General features: G+C 36.4%; 1 protein-coding gene across 1 annotated transcript in view; it reads left to right on the top strand.

The window, feature by feature from the left end:
• The first annotated feature begins 252 nt into the window (after positions 1-252).
• Positions 253-21,968, top strand: part of LOC135196477 (SKI family transcriptional corepressor 1 homolog-B-like) — a 91,554-nt gene continuing 69,838 nt past the window's right edge. The window contains exon 1 of the mRNA XM_064223329.1: positions 253-432. The gene's annotated coding sequence lies outside the window, so the exon portion shown is untranslated. The remainder of the gene's footprint in view (positions 433-21,968) is intronic.

Raw genomic sequence — 21,968 nt, 5'->3', positions numbered from 1 at the left:
CGGGAGGCGGGGCTTTTAGCGATCGTGGCCAGCTGATTGACGGACGATGGCCGTGACGTCATGACGTAGGCGGGGCGACGGGTCTGAAGACTCTTCGCCGATTGGTTGGCGGGACGCGACTCGGTCGGGGGGCGGGGGGAGGTGTACCCGACCATTAATGCACGGTCAATGATTGGCTGCCGGTGTCGATATTTGTCACCACCCAAACTGTACTTACGACAACAAATCAGCTGACAGTTGTGCACCTTCCGCCTCCGCAAACAGAAGTGAGACTCCGCAACCGAGAATCACAGAGAGAGAGAGAGAGAGAGACTTTTGCTCACAGACACAAACGACGACGCGTACCGTACCTGTCAGGGAGAGAGAGAGAGAGCAACGTCATCTTTCCTTGGAGAGGTTTACTTTCGGTTTAACTCGGCTGGACTGTCCTAGGTAAGGCTCTAGTGACCTTATTCCATATTTTAAGTGACTGGAAACGTTAATTTTCCAGTTTTTAATGATAGAGCTTCATATTTAACACTTTTAGATTAACATAGAGAGATATATTTGCTAGCCATTTCAGTCTGCTACCTTTGTTGCATCTTCTAAATTTACTAAGATGTTTGTTGAATGATAATTGATACACGTGGCTTCCTGCAGTTGCATATTCGACACAGGGCCATTTGCAATTGCAGTTGCATATTTGGTACGCTATCGAAATATAAGTAACTTGAGTACTGACGGCAGTACGTACTTATGCATTACGTTGACGCAATTTTTTTTTTTATCAAAGAGAAATTTGACTTATTGTTAACCAGCGACATTACAGATTTGTTTAATAAAATGTCAAAGGACAAATTAGGATAATCTATTACGGCTATGCAGGCGCAAAATATATAATATATATATATATATATATATATATAGTATATATATATATATATATATATATATATATAATAACTATGCATAATATATTCCTATCTAGAGCTACAACGAATTCCTCCATTTTACGAGCCCCCCTCCCCCCCCAAAAAAAAAAATCGAAATCGAGGATTATTCCAGCTAGGATTTAATAATCCAGCCGGATTAATAATGAACAATTACCGCTGGCCAATAATCCAGGGAGGATTATTGTTATTATTAACTTACAACGACCCTATTTGACGTCTGACCTGGAAGCCATCGATTATTTAACGGTTCGAATTATTTCCGATTATTCCAGATTATTTCGATAACTTTTACCTGCCACTAGTTTTTTCTCTCTCTTTACTTTCTTCGCTTTTTAATATTTTTTTTAAATGAAGAAATTCAGGACAAAAAAAAAGGAAAAAAATTCTTGCGTTGTTATGGCATTTGTTCATATTCGCTGTTGTCTTGAGTCGGTAGGAGAGATTAGATGATTCTAGAGTCATTATTACGTTAACATATATATATATATATCTATATATATATATATATATATATATATAATATATTAACGTAACAAGGACTCAGAACTATCTAATGTCTCCTATATACATTTATGCGTAGGTATACATGTATATGTATTTCTCTCTCTCTCTCTCTCTCTCTTCTCTCTCTCTCTCTCTCTCTCTCTCTCTCTATCTATATATATATATATATATATATATTATATATATATATATATATATATATTTAAAGAGAGAGAGAGAAGTACATGTATATGTATACCTATATTTACATAGGTACGTATAAATATATATACATTTATGTACACATATATATAGTTTATATATGTAGAGTATATACATACGTATACATATATATACCGCACATAATACACATTTTTTCTAAAAGCTAAGATTCAATACGACACTCAAAACATACAAGAAATGTTTACTGTTATCGCTCAGACACTATCTCCGCAATCAGCGTCCGTCGCTTATTCAGGTATTACATATTTGTGATGGTGACGGTGATGGTGATAATGAAGATGATAGTGAATGCCTCCAGGTATAGTGAAGCTATCACCATACGGGTTCGTTTGTTTTCGAGAGGGAGGTCGCTAAATCACTATAGATATTCCCACGCGCCAAATATCTTGACACCGTAAAACCTTATCAAGAATGTCACGTTAAGAATATGGTCGTTAAGTCGCCCTGTTAATGACAGCGAGAGTAAGAATGTGTTCTGTTGTATGGCTCGGTTTTGCTTCGAGTCTTAAGAATGTGTACTGCTCCATTTTACGCATAATCTAAGAATGGTTACAGCACCGTGTGACAAGGAATCTAAGAATGTGTACTGCTCCATTTTACGTATATTCTAAGAATGGTTACAGCATCGTTTGACAAAGAATTTAAGAATGTGTACCGCTCCATATTACGTATATTCTAAGAATGTTTAAAGCATCGTTTGGCAAAGAATCTAAGAATATCCATCATTTCACGCATAATCTAAGAATGTGTACCGTTAACTCATAACCTGAGAATTTTTTACTAGACTATTTGACCAAGAATATAAGATTGTTCGCCGCAGCTTATTGTTAGTAACCTAAGAATGTTTATAGCATCTGTCCAAGACTAAGAATGTGCATCCTACCTTATTACTAGCAATCTAAGAATGTTGACGACAGCTATGAATCTAAGAACGTGCACCGCGCCATATTATTAGTAATCTAAGAATATTAGCGACATCATTTGACCAAGAGTCTAAGAATGTGAACAGCACCATTTGACGAAGAGTCTGATAAGTGTTTACGGCATCATTTGACCAAAGATCTAAGAATGTTTGCCGTACCATATTATTAGTAATCCAAGAATGTTCATGACTGTTCGACCAAGAATCCAAGAATGTGTACAGTAAGTAATCATTCTTAGTAATTTAAAAATGATGACGAATTCATTTAAGTGCGAATTTAAGAATATGTGCCACACCTTTTTATGCATAATATTGGTAGTAATCCAAGAATGCTTACGATACTGCTTGACAAAGAAGCCAAGAATGTGTGTGGAAATATTTGTTCAAGAAACTAAGAATGTTGACGAAATCACTTGACCGAAGATCTAAGAATGTGTATTGTGCCATTTGACAAAGAATCTAAGAATGTGTACAGCGCCATTTGACAAAGAATGTAAGAATGTGTACAGCGCCATTTGACTAAGAATGTAAGAATGTGTAAGGCGCCATTTGACAAAGAGTCTTAGAGTGTAGTGCGTCATTTAACACAAAGAATCTTAGAATGTGTACTGCGCCATTTTGACAAAGAATATAAAGAATGTGTGCCGCGCCATACTGCTAGTAATCCAAGAATGTCCACGACGCTATTGGAGCAAGAATGTGTATGAAAACATTATTTTGACAAATAATCCAAGAATGTCGAGGATATATTCTGACCGAAGATCTAAGAATGTGCACAACTTCAAATTACCCCTAACCTGAGAATGCGTCTGGAAACATTTGCAAAGATGTTCGTAACATAAACAGAATGTTGGAAGTGTAACTCATCTTTTGAATGTTAAATGCGCACAAAGTGATTACTACTAAACGACAATTATCATCGAGTGGCGAGAATAATTAAGACGAATATTATATGACAATTACCATCAACGACCTCATTCTTGCTTCGCGTAATGGAATTTTACTAGTGTTTGTATCTCCCTGTAATGAGATCTGACGTTCTTTGTTCTTGGGTTGCGTTCAGTTGGCCCCCTCCTGGCGCGACGGAAAAGCGCTATTGTTCTTCATAATCGATATTATTATTATCATTATTATTATTATTATTATTGTGACTCCTGTTATCATTCTTACTGAAGCGCCGCTATAATTCGTATTAATGCTTCACTTTCATTCATATTGTTGCGTCACTATAATTTATATTATTGCGTCACTATTATTCGTACTGATGCGTCACTATCATTCATATTATTGTGTCACTATAATTCATATTATTGCGTCACTATCATAAACATTATTGCGTCACTATCATTCAGTACCTAAGCATCACTGTCCTTCATATTAATACGTCACTATCATTCAAACCTAAGCGTCACTATAATTCATATTATTGCGTCACTATTATTCGTACTATTGTGTCACTATCATTCATATTAATACGTCAATATCACTCATATTATTGCGTCACTATCATTCACACCTAAGAATCACTATCATTCATATTAATACGTCACTATCATTCAATACCGAAGCGTCACTATCATTCATATTATTGCGTCACTATTGTTCATACTATTGTGTCACTATCATTCATATTAATACGTCAATATCATTCATATTGTTGCGTCACTATTATTCATACTATTGTGTCACTATCATTCCTATTGATACGTCAATATCATTCATATTAATGCGTCACTATCATTCACACTGAAGAGTCACTTTCGTTCATATTAATACGTCACTGTCATTCGATACCTATGCGTACTGTCATTCAATACCGAAGCGTCACTATCATTCATATTAATGTGTCACTATCATTCATATTAATACGTCACTATCATTCATACCAAAGCATCACTACCATCCACACAGATGCGTTGGTAAAGTAAGACTGGCACTTGATTAATAAGCGACCATATTAGGTCACGAATTCGTGTCTCACGACACAATACCGGAGATTTGAACCTTCGAGGAACGAAGCAGAAATCCCTAATGACGAGAACTTGACGGTAAATCTGGAAAGTGGCGATAAATCCGGAAAGTAAAGGTAAATCCGTAAAACGACAGTAAATCCGGAGAGTGACGGTAAATCTGGAAAATTTCGGTAAATCCTGAAGGTAATGTAAATCCGCAAAGTGCTGTAAATCCAGAAAGTGGCGTAATTCTGGAAAATAACGGAAAATCCAGAAAGTGGTGTAAATCCGAAAAGTGCTGTAAATCGGGAAAGAGATATAAATCCGAAAAATGCTGTAAATCCAGAAAGTGATGTAAATCCAAAAAGTGCTGTAAGTCTGGAAAGTGATGATAAATCCGGAAAGTAATGGTAAATCCGGAAAGTGATGATAAATACGGAAAGTGCTGTAAATCCAGAAAGGGATGATAAATCCGGAGAGTGACGGTAAATCTGGAAAAATACGGTAAACCCTAAAAGTAATGTAAATCCGCAAAGTGCTGTAAATCCAAAATGGGGTGTAAATCCATAAAATGGTAATAAATCCGTAAAGTGATGATACATTCATAAAGTGATGTAAACTCCGGAAATTGCTGTGTATCCAGAAAGTGATGTAAATCCGTCAAGTGATTGTAAATCCAGAAAGTGCTGTAAATCGTATAGTGACGGTAAATCCGGAAATGAATAACCAAAAGAATCATACGGAAACCTTATGAACATTAATCTGTTAATCAATTTTTTTTTATCGGGAAGAAGGTAAAAAAAAAAGTCGACATAAAAAAATAAAAAAAATAAAAAAAAGTACAGCGGATTTGTGCTCGTGTTAGCGACTTTTCTACCAAAAATCGCACACAGTCGCTATGATTTTTATTACTATTTTGTCGGTATGCGTTTACTCTAGGGCTGTGTCACTTGAAGACGAATTAATAATAATAATAATAATAATAATAATAATAATAATATAATAACAATAATAATACTAAAAACGCTAAGTAGATAATAATAATGATAAGTAGCGTATTAATAATAATAATAAGGCTAAGTAGCGTACAATAGCAATAATGATAATACTAATAATACAGACATACTACTGAGGATTTACTTTCCCAATAATAATAATAATAATAATAATAATAATAATAATAATAATAATAAGGCTATAGCGCTTTTGCGCTACAAAGAACCCAGCAGATAATCTCTTGAGACGAGAGAGAGAGAGAGAGAGAGAGAGGGGGGATTGTGTCCCAAAGGAAGACGACCCCCAACCCGCCCCCCCTCCCCCATCCCCAACCGGTCCCCTTTCCTTCTTCTTCTTCAGCTGGACACAACTTACCTTCTTGATGGCGTGTGTGGTGTATAGGAAGAGGGACAAGAGATGGGGAGGGTAGTAGGGGAGGAGGGGGCTTGGCCCCCCCGGGTTCCCAATTCCCAAGGGGCTTGTGGTGTCTGGTCGCGGTAAATTACCCTCACATTTGCAATAGGTAATATTAGTAGAAGGCTGATATCGAAGGGGAGGGGGGGAGAAGACGAAGCGTTTATCGAAGGAGTATTGTCTTAATTAGTGATGTGCGGTGGATTGCGTGTCGGGCCGGAGGGAGAGAGAGAGAGAGAGAGAGAGTGCTAGGTAGCTGGTAATACGCTTAAGACTTGTACGATCTTTGGTCATTTCGACATATCGGAAATATTATTATTATTATATTATTATTATTATTATTATTATTATTATTATTATTATTATTATTATTATTATTCATAGCTATACTTTCATGAACCCACTATCATTTAACTATGTTTTGTAGTTTTAAATTTTATGAAAATATTAAATTTTTGCTTTGCGTCATGTCAACATTATTTTGGAGTATACCAGTTTCATAATTATCCTTTAACAAATGTACAAATATCCTTTTTTTTATAATTATGTCAATACTAAAAATTAATTCAAATAACGGATCAAATTTGACCCGGTTGGAATTATCGTATTTTTGCGGTGGTTAGAAAATTAACCAAACTGATTATTTGAGAATTATTTTTTGGAATTATTCACGAGTCGAGAATGATGGTGTTTATTCCCTATTAATAATTTTCGTCGTTGTGGATGGATTAAATAATGGATTCATTTCAGTGTTGTGTTTGAATTAAATTAAGGACTTGTTTTATTCTTATATTTAATTAGGCTATGATTTATTTGCTAGTTCGTTGATTCATAGAATCGTTCATACATTTATATGTCTATGAAGATTTTTCAGCAATTATCATGCTTGATGTTTTTTGAAATCAACAATTTCCATACGTAATATTTTTTGAAATTAAGTTTCCATACATTATATTTTTTTGAATCGGCAATTTCCATACATAATATTTTTTGAAATAAAAAATTTCCATGCATAATATTTATTTAAATCCAAGAATTTCCATACATATTATTTTTTGAAATTCAAAATTTCCATACATAATATTTTTTGAAATCAACAGTATCCATTACATAATATTATCTGAAACTCAACAATTACTATACATAATATTTTTTGAAATAAAAAATTTCCATACATAATATTTATTGAAATCCAAGAATTTCCAAACATATTATTTTTTGATATCTGAGATTTCCTTACATAATATTTTTGAAATCAACAATTTCCATGAATAATATTGTTTGAAATCCAAAATTTCCAGACATAATATTTTTTGAAACTCAACAATTTCTATACATAATATATTTTGAAATCAACAATTTCCGTAAATAATATTTTTTAAAATTCAAAATTTCCAAACAATATTTTTTGAAACCCAAGTTTCCATACATAATTTTTTGCAGTAAATTTCCATAAATGATATTTTTTGAAATCAACAATAATCCATAAATGATAGTTTTCGAAATCCAAAATTTTCACTGCATAATATTTTTTGAAATCCAAAATTTCTAAGCAATATTTTTTAAAATCCAACAATTTCCATTAATATTTTCTGAGACCAACAATTTCTATACTTATGCAAATTAACAAACATATTTCTATTTTTATTTCACTCGAGCGAAAGGAAAATTATTTGAATAATCGTTTCGGAAAATAATTTCACATCAGTTATTTAAACCACTAACCTAATGAGTCACTTGCTTTGTTAAGTAAACTTTTATTAAAAACATCTAACTAATTCGACAAGAACTTCCTTCTTCTCCGTAGGGAGGTATAGTAGTGCCGTCAGTGCACTTCACGCGGCGCACTGTAGGCGTTGCTTAAGTTTCGTCGGACCCCTAGCTGCAGTACCTCAATCTTTTTACTGTATACCTCCGTTCATATTCTCTTTCTTCCATCTTCCTCTCCTCAACTCTCTGCTGACGATTGTTGGTGCAACAGCGAAAGGTGTTTTACCCCTGTTACGCCGTTCAAACCTTTCTACATTCAGACATTCAGTTCCTCCTCCTGTTACACCTTTCCAATTTTTCTACATTCAGTCTCTCCTCCTGTTACGCCGTTCAAACCTTTTCACTCTCTGTTTCTTCTACTGTTACGCCTTTCAAACCTTTCTACTTTGTTTCTCCTTCTGTTACGCCATTCTAATCTTTTTACTCTCTGTTTCTCCTCCTGGACCGCGTTTCAAACCTTTCTACATTTAGACATTCAGTTTCTCCTCCTGTTACACCTTTCCAACCTTTTCTACTCTCGGTTTCTCCCCCTGTTACGCCTTTCAAACCATTTTACTCTCAGTTTCTCCTCATGTTACGCCTTTCAAACCTTTCTACTCTCAGTTTCTCCTCCTGTTACGCCTTTCAAACCTTTCTACTCTCAGTTTCTCCTCCTGTTACGCCTTTCAAACCTTTCTACTCTCAGTTTCTCCTCCTGTTACGCCTTTCAAACCTTTCTACTCTCAGTTTCTCCTCCTGTTACGCCTTTCGACTCAGTTTCCCTTTCAGCCCCGAATGACCTCACCACCATCATAGGTCCCAGCGCTTGGCTTTTGGCCTGTGGCCTAAATGTTTCACTTCGTTTCAACGCCCTTCTCTCGCCCCCCCAGTAGATCTTGGGGGTACTTTAGAGCGGCCCTGTACATACATAGTAGTATAGAGCTGTCGGTCATAATTCTATATAATATCATGCTCTCCATCAATAAATTCCTCTGTTGAAGCATTGGCAGGACCGATGTGTTTTATGGCTGTTAAACCGCGTATTTATATGCTTTCCGTCTTATTTCGCTCGCCGATAGATCGCTGGGTGGGGGGTTGGTGGAGGTGGGGGGGGGCAAAAGTGCGTATTACCGTGGTAGTCCCATTTTGCGCTGAATTCAACAGCGATGGTCGTTTGTCACACGGTATAGCTGCGCAGTTTGTGTGTGTATGTGTGTATGTATGTATGTGCCATTTCTAGCGCTTTGTTCTGGGAACAAGGATTTTCGTAAGTGCCTCTCCGCGTCGTATATCATTCTTCCATTATTGGCTTAATTTATTGGAGGTTTGTTTGGTATAAGTATACGAATGGTTTTACGTATAGATTCGCGCATCACGCGTTTCATTCCTGATCAGCAGGAATAAGTACTATGTCAATACATAAATATACTGTTTTGGCGCGAGTGAGTATAGGCGTCTGCATCCGCTATACCTGCTGTTACATTCCCGATTCCTGACTGCATTCTCTACTGCTATCATATTTCCGATTCCTGTCTGGATTCTCTGTATATTCCAGATTCCTGTCTGGATTATCTACTTGCTGTTCCATTCCCGATTCCTGTCTGGATTCTCTACTGCTATTATATTCCCGATTCCTGTCTAGATTCTCTGTATATTCCCGATTCCTGTCTCGATTCACTACTGTTATATTCTCGATTCCTGTGTGGATGCTCTACTGCTGTTATATTCCCGATTCCTGTGTGGATTCTCTACTGCTGTTTTATTATTCCCGAATTCCCTGTGTGGATTTCTCTTACTGCCCTTTGTTATTATCCCGAATTCCCTTGTGTGGATTCTCTACTGCTGTTATATTCCCGATTCCTGTGTGGATTCTCTACGCCCGGTATTATTCCGATTCCCTGTATGGATTCTCCCTTTACTGCTGTTAGATTCCGATGTTTTTTTTTTGTTTTTTTTCCCTTTTTTTGTTTGTGGATTCTCTACTGCAATTATTATATTCCGATTCCTGTCTGGATTCTCTATATATTCCCGATTCCTGTATGGATTATTTACTTACTGTTATATTCCCGATTCCTGTGTGGATTCTCTACTGCTATTATATTTCCGATTCCTGTCTGGATTATCTACTTGCTGTTCCATTCCCGATTCCTGTGTGGATTCTCTACTGCTATTATATTCCCGATTCCTGTGTGGATTCTCTACTGCTGTTATATTCCCAGACCCCTCATGAATTCTCTACTGCTGTTATATTCCCGATTCTTGTGTGGATTCTCTACTGCAATTATTATATTCCGATTCCTGTCTGGATTCTCTATATATTCCCGATTCCTGTCTGGATTCTCTACAGCAATTATATTCCGATTCCTGTCTGGATTCTCTACTGCTATTATATTCCCGATTCCTATCTGGATTCTCTACCTGCTATTATATTCCCGATTCCTGTGTGGATTCTCTACTGCTATTATCCCATTCCTATTCTGATTTTCTACCTGCCATTATCTTCCCGATCCTGTCGGATTCTATACTGCATTATATTCCCGATTCCTCTGGATCTTATGATATTATTTCCCGATTCCTGTCTGGATTCTCTACCTGCTATTATATTCCCGATTCCCTTCTGGATTCTCTACTGCTATTATATTCCCGATTCCTGTCTGGATTCTCTACCTGCTATTATATTCCCGATTCCCTTCTGGATTCTCTACTGCTATTATCCCATTCCGATTCCTGGTCTGGGATTCTCTCTACTGCTATTATATTCCCGATTCCCTTGTTCTGGATTCTCTACTGCTATTATATTCCCGATTCCTGTCTGGATTCTCTACCTGCTATTATATTCCCGATTCCCGTAGTCTTTTTTTTTTCTGAGTAGTGGGGCCATCACAGATCTCGGGGTTAAGTCCCAAATTTTGGAAGCCAACTCGAAGCTGTTAAGGATCTCTCTCTCTCTCTGTCTCTCTCTCTCTCTCTCTCTCACCAAAATGTTTGAATTAAGTGACAAATCAAGAGCAGGTTCTGTCACTGCAATTGTCATCAAAATGTACGAAAATGCACAACAAGGAGCAAGAGAGAGAGAGAGAGAGAGAGAGAGAGAGAGAGAGAGCTCCTAGATGTATCTAGATTAAATGAAAAAAGCATTCGTTTTAGTATCCTGAAATTACTTAATAAAAAAGCAAAAAAAAAAAAAAAATCCTTATGCATTTACAAAAAGGAACAAAAGAAAGATTGAATACCGGAGTCGCTTAGGCATTTAACAGCTATTGAATCAAATGAACGGAAATTAAATACAGAAATATTGTTTATGAGTGATTTTAACCGTCCGACACATTAGCGTTCACCAGGCAATATTATTACGATATTCGTGATAATATTTCGTCAGCGCTCATAATAATATAGTACTAATGGGTCGGAAACATAATGAAATGATTGCATATATAGTATACCTGTTTTATGATTCGCTAAATTAATATTACCATGACTGATTTTTTTTCTATTTCTATTGCCAGCGTTTTATAATTATACATGAAGGTAAATCGGAGAGTTTCAGTGACTCAGAAATAAAAAAAAAATTAATTTGCAAATAATTTTACATATGAACAGACTCCGTGAACTGTTCAACGTTTATTTCAGAGCAAGAGCCCGTTCGTCTTCATCCATAATATGGTCACCCTATCTGCGATACCTTTCATTCCTTTTACTGTACCTCCGTTCATATTCTCTTTCTTCCGTTCCATTCCACGATGGTCTCAGGTATGGCTAGCCTGATTCAGCCTTCGTTGACTTTTAGCAGGAGTACTCTATTAGATTACCGAGGAAACCTTCTTCAAATGACTGGTTCAAGAACTGTGGGAAGTCCACGCAATTTTAACCTATAACAAGTCACTTTCTCGCTTTAGAAAAAGAATATTTTTTTAGTTTTCTGTAGAAGAAAACTATTCAGATGGCTTTGTCTGTCCGCACTTTTTCTTCCGACCTCAGATCTTAAAAACTACGGAGGCTAGAGGGTTGTAAATTGATACGTTGATCATCCACCATCCACTCATCAAACATAACTAACTGCAGTCCTCTAACCTCAGGACTTTTTATTTTATTCAAGGTTAAAGTTAGCCATGATCGCGCGTCTCTGGCAGCAGCACTATAGGACAGATCACCACCGGGCCTTGGCTGAAAGTTTCATGGTTCGCGGCTTATATAGCATTATACGCCGTGCAGAAAAGCAAATTTTTAAACTTTTTTTTCCAGTGTTTTGCTTAAATCTTTTGACTTATTCCAAATAAATAGGGTTCTTCATCTTTTGAAAAGAATATGTTTACATATATATATATATATATATATATATATATATATATATATATCTATATATATATATATATATATCATATATATATATATATATATATATATATATATATATATATATATATATATATATATATTATATATATATATATATTTACAAATATATATATATTACCAATATATATATATATATAGTATATATATAATATATATATATATATATATATATATATATACATTGATGAGGTGTACTTATATTTAGTGTGCGTATGCACATAATGTTTATAGCAACGTATTTAGGAATATGTAATTCACCAGATACATACAAACACACACACACACACACACACACACACACACGTAAGGGACACCCATCCACTCAAAAGCCAAAGCCAGCTTTGCTTCAGTGCGTTCCCGTGGGTAATATTCTCTCTGTCACCTCCTCTCTCTCTCTCTCTCTCTCTCTCTCTCTCTCTCTCCATATATATATATAATATATATATATATATATATATATATATATATATATATATATATTAAATGCTTAGAATGTTAATATCATCCATTCTTCATACGTATGCTTATAATTTGTCTAAAGTTTCTAAAGACACGGTGTTTATATTATTATTATTATTATTTTATTATTATTATTATTATTATCTTATTATTATTAGAAAAAATATATGTATATATTTTAATACATATAAACTGTATATATAAATATATCTATATATATATATCTATATATATATATATATATATATATATATTATATATATATATATATATATGTATGTATGTATGTATGTATGTATGTATGTGTATATATGAGCATGTGACGTCATCAATTAAGTGCTCCGTCTTGATACAAAATGGCCCTTATTAAGACAGTCACTTATATCTGCTTAAGAATATCCCACGAGGGAAAATGAAGAGTGAAAGGTTTGACAGGTGTAACTTGAGGTTCAAACCTGCGGGAGATGGTTGAGGAAAGTAAGGTGGAAGAAAGAGTATATAAACGGAGGTACAGTAAAGGGAATGAAAGGGGTTGGAGCTCAGCGAGGAGCCGAAGGGACGCTGCAAAGAACCTTAAGTGGTGCCTGCAGTGCGCCGCCCGCGCGTGAGGTATATAAATGCTTAAGTGAGAGGCTTTGCAAGGCGTACTCTTACCTCCTTCCCGGTTTTACTTCAATTGACAACGGGAGCTTTGTATGTAGGTAGTTCGTCGAAGTAGCTGCAGCCTGCTCTTCGGAAGTAATGCTATTAAAGGCCTTTTTAATTGTAGAACAAAGCCAGTCAGTCTTTCCAGAAAGCAATAAAGTCCAGTCAGTCACTCCAGAAAAGCAAGAGGGTCAATTGGTTGGGTAGAGCTATTTTTCGTGTTTTTGTGGAATAGTCTACCTGGAACATCAAATGTTCGTGCGAAGATGCAACGCACTGCTACCCATCAAAACAATTCTTATATTTTAAACAATTACTTATTTATTCATATTTTTTGTATATTATTTTGTAGATTTATTTGTTCTCTTCTTTCTGTATTTCCAGTTGCCTTCTGTTGCTCCTTTCAAATGAACTCTGCAATATTCTCTGGAAGCTTCTGAATTTCGAGTCAGTGGCCCCTGTGGTGGTGCTGGCGCCTTCCATCAAAATAGGGTTCTTCAACATCTGAATAATAATAATAATAATAATAATAATAATAATAATAATAATAATAATAATAATAACCACAGCCAGTGTACCCTGTGGTGGTGGGCTTGTTCCATATGAATAGCTTTCATCTTCTGAATAATAATAATAATAATAATAATAATAATAACAACAACTAATCTTTAAGACGTATGTCTCTATGTAGAGCTGAGCCAAGGTCATGTAGTATATATTTCTCCATAGCTCACTCACTGTCTCCGCTTTGTCTCTCTGTCTCTGTCTCTGTCTCTCTTCGTCTCATAGATCTTGTGTATCGGGGAGGAGGCCGCCGCTCGCATTCCAATTTGCTTTTCATAACGGCTCCTCCGAGGGTGTTTGCTGGGGGCCGCTATTGATCCTTCAAAAGGGACAGTTTGTGTGTCAAGTTAGCTGAGATTGTGACTGAGTTAAAAGAAGCCCTCCCCACCCCCCAAAAAAACCCCTTCCTACATCCCCACCTCAACCCCCTACCCCTTGAACATTCTCTCTCTCTCTTTCGAGATACTGTCTCTCGGTTTTGCCAAGAGGTGCCCCGATCAAACGTCTCATGGAATTCCAGCGCGAATGATTAGCCTCAGGGTGGGATGGAGCGTCTCAAGAGAGAGAGAGAGAGAGAGAGAGAGAGCAAGGAATGTGAATGACACGAGGGGCAGAAGCGGAAAAGACCCGCTATCTATTTCTAAAGTCAATTGTTGACGAATCTCACAGAGCGGTGTGACTCCTTTTCCAATTTTCAGTGAAACTATTGTGATGGCTATTTTTGTCCGCCCGTCAGCTCTTTCTCTGTCCGCCCTCAGATCTTCAAAACTGCTGAGGCTAGAGGGCTGCAAATTGGCATGTTGATCATCCACCCTTCAGTCATCAAACGTACCAAATTGCAGCCCTCTAGCCTCAGTGGTTTCTATTTTATTCAAGCTTAAAGTTAGCCATGACCGTGCACCTAGCAACGCAGGCCACCACCGAGCTGTGGCTGAGAGTTTCATGGGCCGTGCTGAGAGTCTCAGCAGACGTGCTTTAATTCCGGTTAATAGTTTCTTGATAAACCCCAAGCGTGATCCGACCTCCAGCTTACTCGGGCGGCGTGCGAGAATCTACGGTCTAAGAGAGCGTCGTTTCACCAACGAAAATTCGAGTAAATACGATAGATTTTATCAGAAATAATTATTCTGTGCTGTTTAATATTCACATTTTTATTTTTGACATTTTCATTCTAATAAACTGATCACAAATATCCTATCCTAAGATTCCTGTATCTTTAACTCAATGCGAAACACCTTTTTCAGACCCTCTTTAGGCTTGCCTACCCCTACACAACAACAACAACAACAAAGTAGTTTGTAGGCTTACTCACCGAGTAAGCGATAAATGAAAATTATTTTTCTATTTCGATTCAAATCGATTTGTGCAAAAAATAGAAGATTGATTCACAAGATTTCTTAAAAGTCGTTTTTGATGTTTTGCCAAGTTTTGGAAGGTGTTTCTAGAAGGTATATACTATAGTAGATTCACATCCACTGTGCATCTGATGTCTAGGCCAGTCCCTTACGACGCTCCTGATTGGGTGCCGATAAGGGAAACTCTCCTTAGTCTCTCTCGAGAGTTCACATAGGCAGGATGTAGTATGTTCCACCTCTCCTAAAGGATACCTTTGAAAGACGTATCCCTCAGGAGAGGTGGACATTAGATCCTGCCCATGCGAACTCTCGAGAGACTGAGTTTCCAGCCCTGTGATTGGATTATCAACAGCCAATCAAAAGCGTCATAAGGGAGATGCTTAGACAGCAGATGCACGGTTGATGTGAATGTAATACAGGCACTTAATACAACGTCATTTATTTGAAAACACGCGTACACGAATGTACATACAGACGCACATACGTACATACGACGATGATGAAGGCGGGAGCCAATACACAGACACCAAAGAAATTGCGTCATTGCAATCTTGAAGATGCAATGGATTATTGCAAAAGGCCGTCGGCCACAATGGACGATTTTAATTGTTTGCGAGACACTCCATCCGCCCTTGATGTCCGAGCACAAATAAACACACACACACACATACACACAATGAACCTCGTTTATCGTAGCTGACATCCCTTTCGCAATGATCCATTGCATCTCCAGAGCTGCAATTGCGCAATCTGTTTTGGATTTTTCCTTGATAGCAGACAGTCTTTTGTTCATATTTTGACGGTCATCCCCACCTGGCTCGTATACTGAACCAAGTCAAAGGTATAGTTACAATCGGGTCAAAGAAACGTCTCTAGATAAAATTCAGCTATAAAAAGACAGGGTGTCCATAAAGTCCCAGTAACATTACGAGTATTTATTGCTCAGAAACCATATAACACAGAGTAACGCATTTTAGTTTTTGTAGAATGAAGTGCTCTGAATGCAAACTTGGGAAAATGTAGAACATTCTACAAAAAATTGCATTACTCTGTGTTGTATGGTTTCTGAGCAATAAATACTTGTAATGGGTGCGCAAATGTATTTTGCCGTGTTTAGTACCAGCCCCCGGCGGTCAAGTGTATTTAGCCGTATTTAGTACCAGCCCTTGGAGTTGCCGTGTTTAGTACTAGCCCCTGGCTGTTACCCATAACCTATTCGTGAAGGTAAATTAGCATTCTGTTGAAGAAACCTGGCGAGTAATAGTTAGCGCTAACCACAAACAAGATAAAATATACTAGTTCGTTCTTCGCTTTTTCCAATGGTTATATTCGGTTAGAAATGACGTCACACTATGGAAGGGAGGATGTTTTTGGGGGGAGGGAGAATAAGGGCGGGAGGGTAGCGGGGGGGGGGGGGGGGGTGGGTGGGGGATAACGGATGGAAAAGGGGGAGGGGAGAGAAATAAGTAGTGGAGTCTAAGTCCTTTCTACCCAAATTGTACTTGCCCGTTCTCCGTCTTGAATAAGCGAGTTGATACAACATTGGGAATGTAAAATATTATCGAGAGAGAGAGAGAGAGAGAGAGAGAGACCCAAAACGCGGTTGGGTCTGTGAACACACTCGAGGGGAGCGATAGAAAAAAGAGCGAGATTTTTTTTTAAAACACCCTCAGCGAGAGAGAGAGAGAGAGAGAGAGAGAGAGAGAGAGTGATTTCCGTGTAATCCACTTCAGGGTAAAGAGATTCCGAAGGGCGTTCATGCAAAAGGATAATCAAGAAGTAGGCGTTAAATTCAATCCATACCTCCTGATGGCGTGGCCACTTTGGGAATTCCGGAGGAGGTGGAGGAGGAAGAGGAAGAGGAGGAGGAGGAGGAAGAGGAGGAGGAGGAGGAAGAGGAAAGGAATAGGAGGAGGAGGAGGAGTAGGAGGAGGAGGAGGAGGAGAGGAGGAGGAGGAGGAGGAGGAGGAGGAAGAGGAGGAGGAGGAGGAAGAGGAGGAGGGGGAGGAGGAGGTGGCACTAAATTCAATAAATTCTCGCTATTCCCATTTTTGTAATTTACGAAAGGAAGAATTATTAGGTTAAGGTCGATAATGGAATGTTATGACGATACTCCATAATTATAAAGATTTATAGTAGAATTTTCCATTTTTTTCATATTTCATAAAAGACGTCATTTAATTTTTTAACGAAGCAAAATTAAAAACTATAGATTCTCTCTCTCTCTCTCTCTCTCTCTCTCTCTCTCTCTCTCTCTCTCTCTCTCTCTCTTCGTCTGTTATATATCCAAGATATTTCAGAATTCACAAGCTCACATTTATTTGTTTTTGATTAATTATTTAAAATACAAAAAAAAAATCTTTTTGGAATCTGAGAATCTATCTGACAAATGTGGAATAGCATATATTTTTTTTACTTACTCGGGGAGTAAGCCTACAAATTACTTTGTTGTTGTTCTTGTTGGAGGGGGTAGGAAAGGTCTATGGGAGAGCCTAAAAAGGTCTGAAAAAGGTATTTTGCGGTGAGTTAAAGATGCAGGAATTTGAGGATAGGATATTTATGATTTATTTACTAGAATTAGATTAAGAAAAAAATAACGTCCATATTAAACAGTAGTACAAAACAGTTGTTTCTAATAAAATATAGCGTATTTATTTTAATTTTCGTTGGTGAAACAACGCTCTATTTGACCGTAGATTTTAGCACGTTTTAATTTGCGTTAAAAGTCAGGAATATAACGTTTACAACTTACGTGTGAAGTAAGCTGTAGATCAGATCACACCTTATTTATTATAACCTGTTGCATCCTGGGAAAAATATAAAATAATTTTTAGGAGGGCCACATTTAACGAAAATGAATAGAATTGTTAGAAGACAATACTGTATGCTGGTGTAGTGGTTAGCGTCGTGGCATGCCACTTAAGATGTCGCGGGTTCGCGTCTCCCCCTGGGCGAGGAAAAATCACTGGCTCTGTATTACGATCAGTTACTGTGGAAAGGTTGAAACCAACATATTCTTTGGAAGCTTGAAGAATTTCAAGTCAGTGGCGCCCTGTGGTGGGCTTGTTCCATGTGAATAGGTTTCATCTACTGAAATAATAATAATAATGATAATAATAAAAATAATAATAATATGAGAGTCAGTTGTGAAACAATAATAATAGTAATGATAATAATAATAATATAAAAGTCAGTTGTGAAGCCAGAACCATTTGAAATGTTCTTCAGTATCATTCTATCTTATTCGACTTGACAGCAAATCAAGAGGAGGACTGTCAACATAGTAGATAATAATCGATGACTATCAAGTAAGAATAGTTGAAAATAGTTCATGGCTGTCGACTTCAGTAACTATTTGGTGTTGATGAATTGTAAAAGTAATTTATTATTATTATTGTTGTTTCTGTTGTTGTTGTTGAAAATAATGGCTACTTCAGTCGCGTTTATTTTGTATATAGAAGTTTGTCTATTCTTCTTATTGCTGGCTTTTCTTCTGTACTCTAATCGTGGTATTTGTCAAAATTGAATATATTATTATATTATAATATCCAATTTTTACCTGCATTTTGTATAGTATATTCAACTTGACAAATACCACGTTTTTTGACAAGAATCCCCCATTTAGCATCTTAATAGCCAACTTGAGTATAGAAGAAAAGTCAGTAATCAGAAGAATAGAGAAACTTCTAAATACAAAATAAACACGGCTGAAGTAGCCACTGTTTTGTATTAAACCTGTATTATTATTATTATTAATTATTATTATTATTATTATTTAGTTATTCATTATTATTATTCAGAAGACGAAGAATCCTATTTACGAAGGAAATGATGGGAATGGGAGATACAAACAAGATGATATCAGACAAGAGGAGTCCTTACCTTACAGACCTTACATCTTGTTCGGGTTGCCCCAGGTCCTTCAGTGTGAGGCACCTCTAATGTCCTATACCAGAGAGTTGCTAGTGCATCTTCCGGTATATTTTGCATCTTGCAATCATGGATGGTCTGGGATGCAGCTTAGATATTTGTCGAGCTTATTCTTACACACATCTACGCTCACTCCTGATATATTCCTCAGATGAGCTGGCAATGCATTGAATAGACGCTGCATTGTCGATGCTGGTGCGTAGTGGATTAATGTCCTGTGTGCTTTCTTTATTTTTCCTGGTATAGTTTTGGGTACTATTAATCTACCTCTGCTTGCTCTTTCTGATATTTTTAGCTCCATGATGTTTTCGGCAACAATTCCTCTATCTGTTTCCATGCTTGAATTATCATGTACGTTCTCTTCTCCTTTCTAGGACTATATAATTTTAAAGGATTGTAGTCTTTCCCAGTAGTCAAGATGTTTAACTTCTTCTATTCTAGCTGTAAAGGACTTTGTACTCTCTATTTTTGCAATATCCTTTTCGATAGTGTGGGTACCATATCATATTGCAATATTCAAGTGGACTACGAACATTATGTTTTATTAAAGCATAATCATGTGTTTAGCTTTCCTTGTTTTGAAGTGCCGTAACAACATGTCCCATTTTTTTGCTTTGTCTTTTTTTGTTTTGCCAATAGAATTGCTATTTGATCATTGCATAACATGTTTCCTATTCAACATCACACCAAGGTCTTTAACTGCTTCCTTATTTGTGATTGTCTCATTATTTGGTCCCCCTATAGCATATAGCTTTCCTTCTCTGTCTCCATAATTTGTTGATTCAAATTTATCAGAGTTAAATACCATCCTATTAAACTCTGCCCAATCATATACTTTGTTAAGGTCTCTTTGTAGCGCGTTCTTATCTTTCATTAAACAAGTAATTTTCTTCTACTTATTCTTGCTGTCCATCGGCGAAACTACTCACTGCCGAGTCGTTAAGATTTACTTGTCTATGTCTGCAATCAATAATAACAAACAGTAATGCAGCTAACCCGTACCTTGTGGCACATATTACCTTAGGTTCATCTGATTTCTCATCGTTTGCAATAACTATCTGTTTTCTGTTGTGTAAAAATTCTTTTAACCATCTTCCTACTTTATACACTATATTATGTTTTCCTAATTTTCTTCGCTAAATATATTATGATCTACCTTGTCAAAAGCTTTTGTAAAGTCAAGTAAACAACATCTGTTTTTTCATTTCCGCTTTTTTCATGTTCTTGTATATGTTCTCACGGTGGACTAACAGTTGGGTTTGTGTACTTTTTCCGGATACAAAACCATGTTATCTTATATTAACAAATATTTTTTTATTAAGTGTTTCATAATATTTTTCTTCATTACCCTTTCCTATACTTTCATAATATGTGATGTTAGACTCACAGGCCTATAATTAATTGCCTCTAGTCTTGATCCACTTTTGAAAGTAGGGGTAATATATGTTACTTTGTGCTCATCATAAATCTTGCCTGTATCTACACTTTGTCTTAATAATATTGCAAGTGGCTTTGCGATAGAATGAACTACTTTCTTTAACAAAAAAGCAGGGACACCATCAGGCCCTGCTGCAGCTCCACTTTTTTAAATTTCATTAATAGCCTGCCACAATATCAGCTTCATAAATTAAATCCATCCGTCTGCTAAATATTCCACTATTTTTTCATCCCTTTTACTTCTGTATCATTTATCTTCTTTATTTATCAATTCTATGGGGTGAATTCTCTCTTTATACTTTTCTGCCAATAAATGTTGCATATTTCCTTTTTTTCATTGTTAATCTCCCTTCAATTCTTAGAGGGCCTATTTCTATTCTTCTTTTATTCATCTTTTTCACATACGAGTACAATAGTTTGGGGTTTTTCTTGATATTTACTAGGGTTTTTTCTTCCAAGTCCCGTTTTTTTTTTTCATTTTCTTTGATTGAATAATCTTTTGTTGGGTTCTGCATTTTCTATCTTAACTTTTAAGTTTCCATCATTTTTTCCATGCATTTTTTTTTTTCTTTTCTTTTTGCAAGACCTCTTTTTTTTTTTTTTTCCACTTTCCCCTGATTTTCTGGAATAAAAGATCCTTCTGCCTCTTGGTATGCATGACTGATGTTTACTTTTCTTCTTCGGTATATATTTATCCACTATTTTCTCTAATATTTTATATAATATAAGGTTTCAACTTGGGTTAGTTCTTCTAAGTACTCTATTTTCCTTTTTGAGTTACTCATAACTAAACCCTGCACATTCATCACTATGATGGTTTGCGTGTTTTCTCCTTCATTTAATATGGGTAATAATAAGGATAAGGATTTTCCCATGTCTCCTTCCTGTTCTGGTATGTTGTTCTTTTCTTCATTTCTAGAAATTCTGACATTAAAAAATCCAACTTTTCTAAAATATGTGATCTTCCTTCATCATAATTATTCATTTTGTGTCTAAATCTGCAATTTTCTCCGTATCTGCAATATCCCTTAGCATCGTACATACAGTATTTATCCCTTGAGCTGTAGTATCTTGGAGCTGATGCTTGGAAATTCTTTGCTGACACTCCATATCGCGGTGATGGCTTGCTTTTTTCCCTCACCTCATGTTCTTTGTTCCTCTCTTTATTTGTTTCTTTCCTATTTTGGATTTTATTATTTAATTGATTATTTAATTGATTTTGATTCATGGCTACAGGGTGCATATATTTACATTTTCTGTCGAACTTACATCCTTTTCCTTCTTTAGGGTTTTGCATATTTTTGGATGTAGATCTCTGCAATCATCCTCCGAATCTGCAATTCCCTCTTTTCAAGAGAGAGAGAGAGAGAGAGAGAGAGAGAGAGAGAGAGAGAGAGAGAGTGTAGAACCCAACACACGCAAGCAAGCAATGGCATGCTTTGGTTAACGTAGTCGGACAAAGGAGGAGAGAAACGAAAAATGTCGAGTCACAGGAGAGAGAGAAAAAGGAGTTAGAGAGAAAGAAATCGTC

Source organism: Macrobrachium nipponense, chromosome 17 (genome assembly GCF_015104395.2).
Source record: "Macrobrachium nipponense isolate FS-2020 chromosome 17, ASM1510439v2, whole genome shotgun sequence".
Classification (NCBI taxonomy): Eukaryota; Metazoa; Arthropoda; class Malacostraca; order Decapoda; family Palaemonidae; genus Macrobrachium; species Macrobrachium nipponense.
This window is presented reverse-complemented; position numbering and strand designations above follow the sequence as displayed.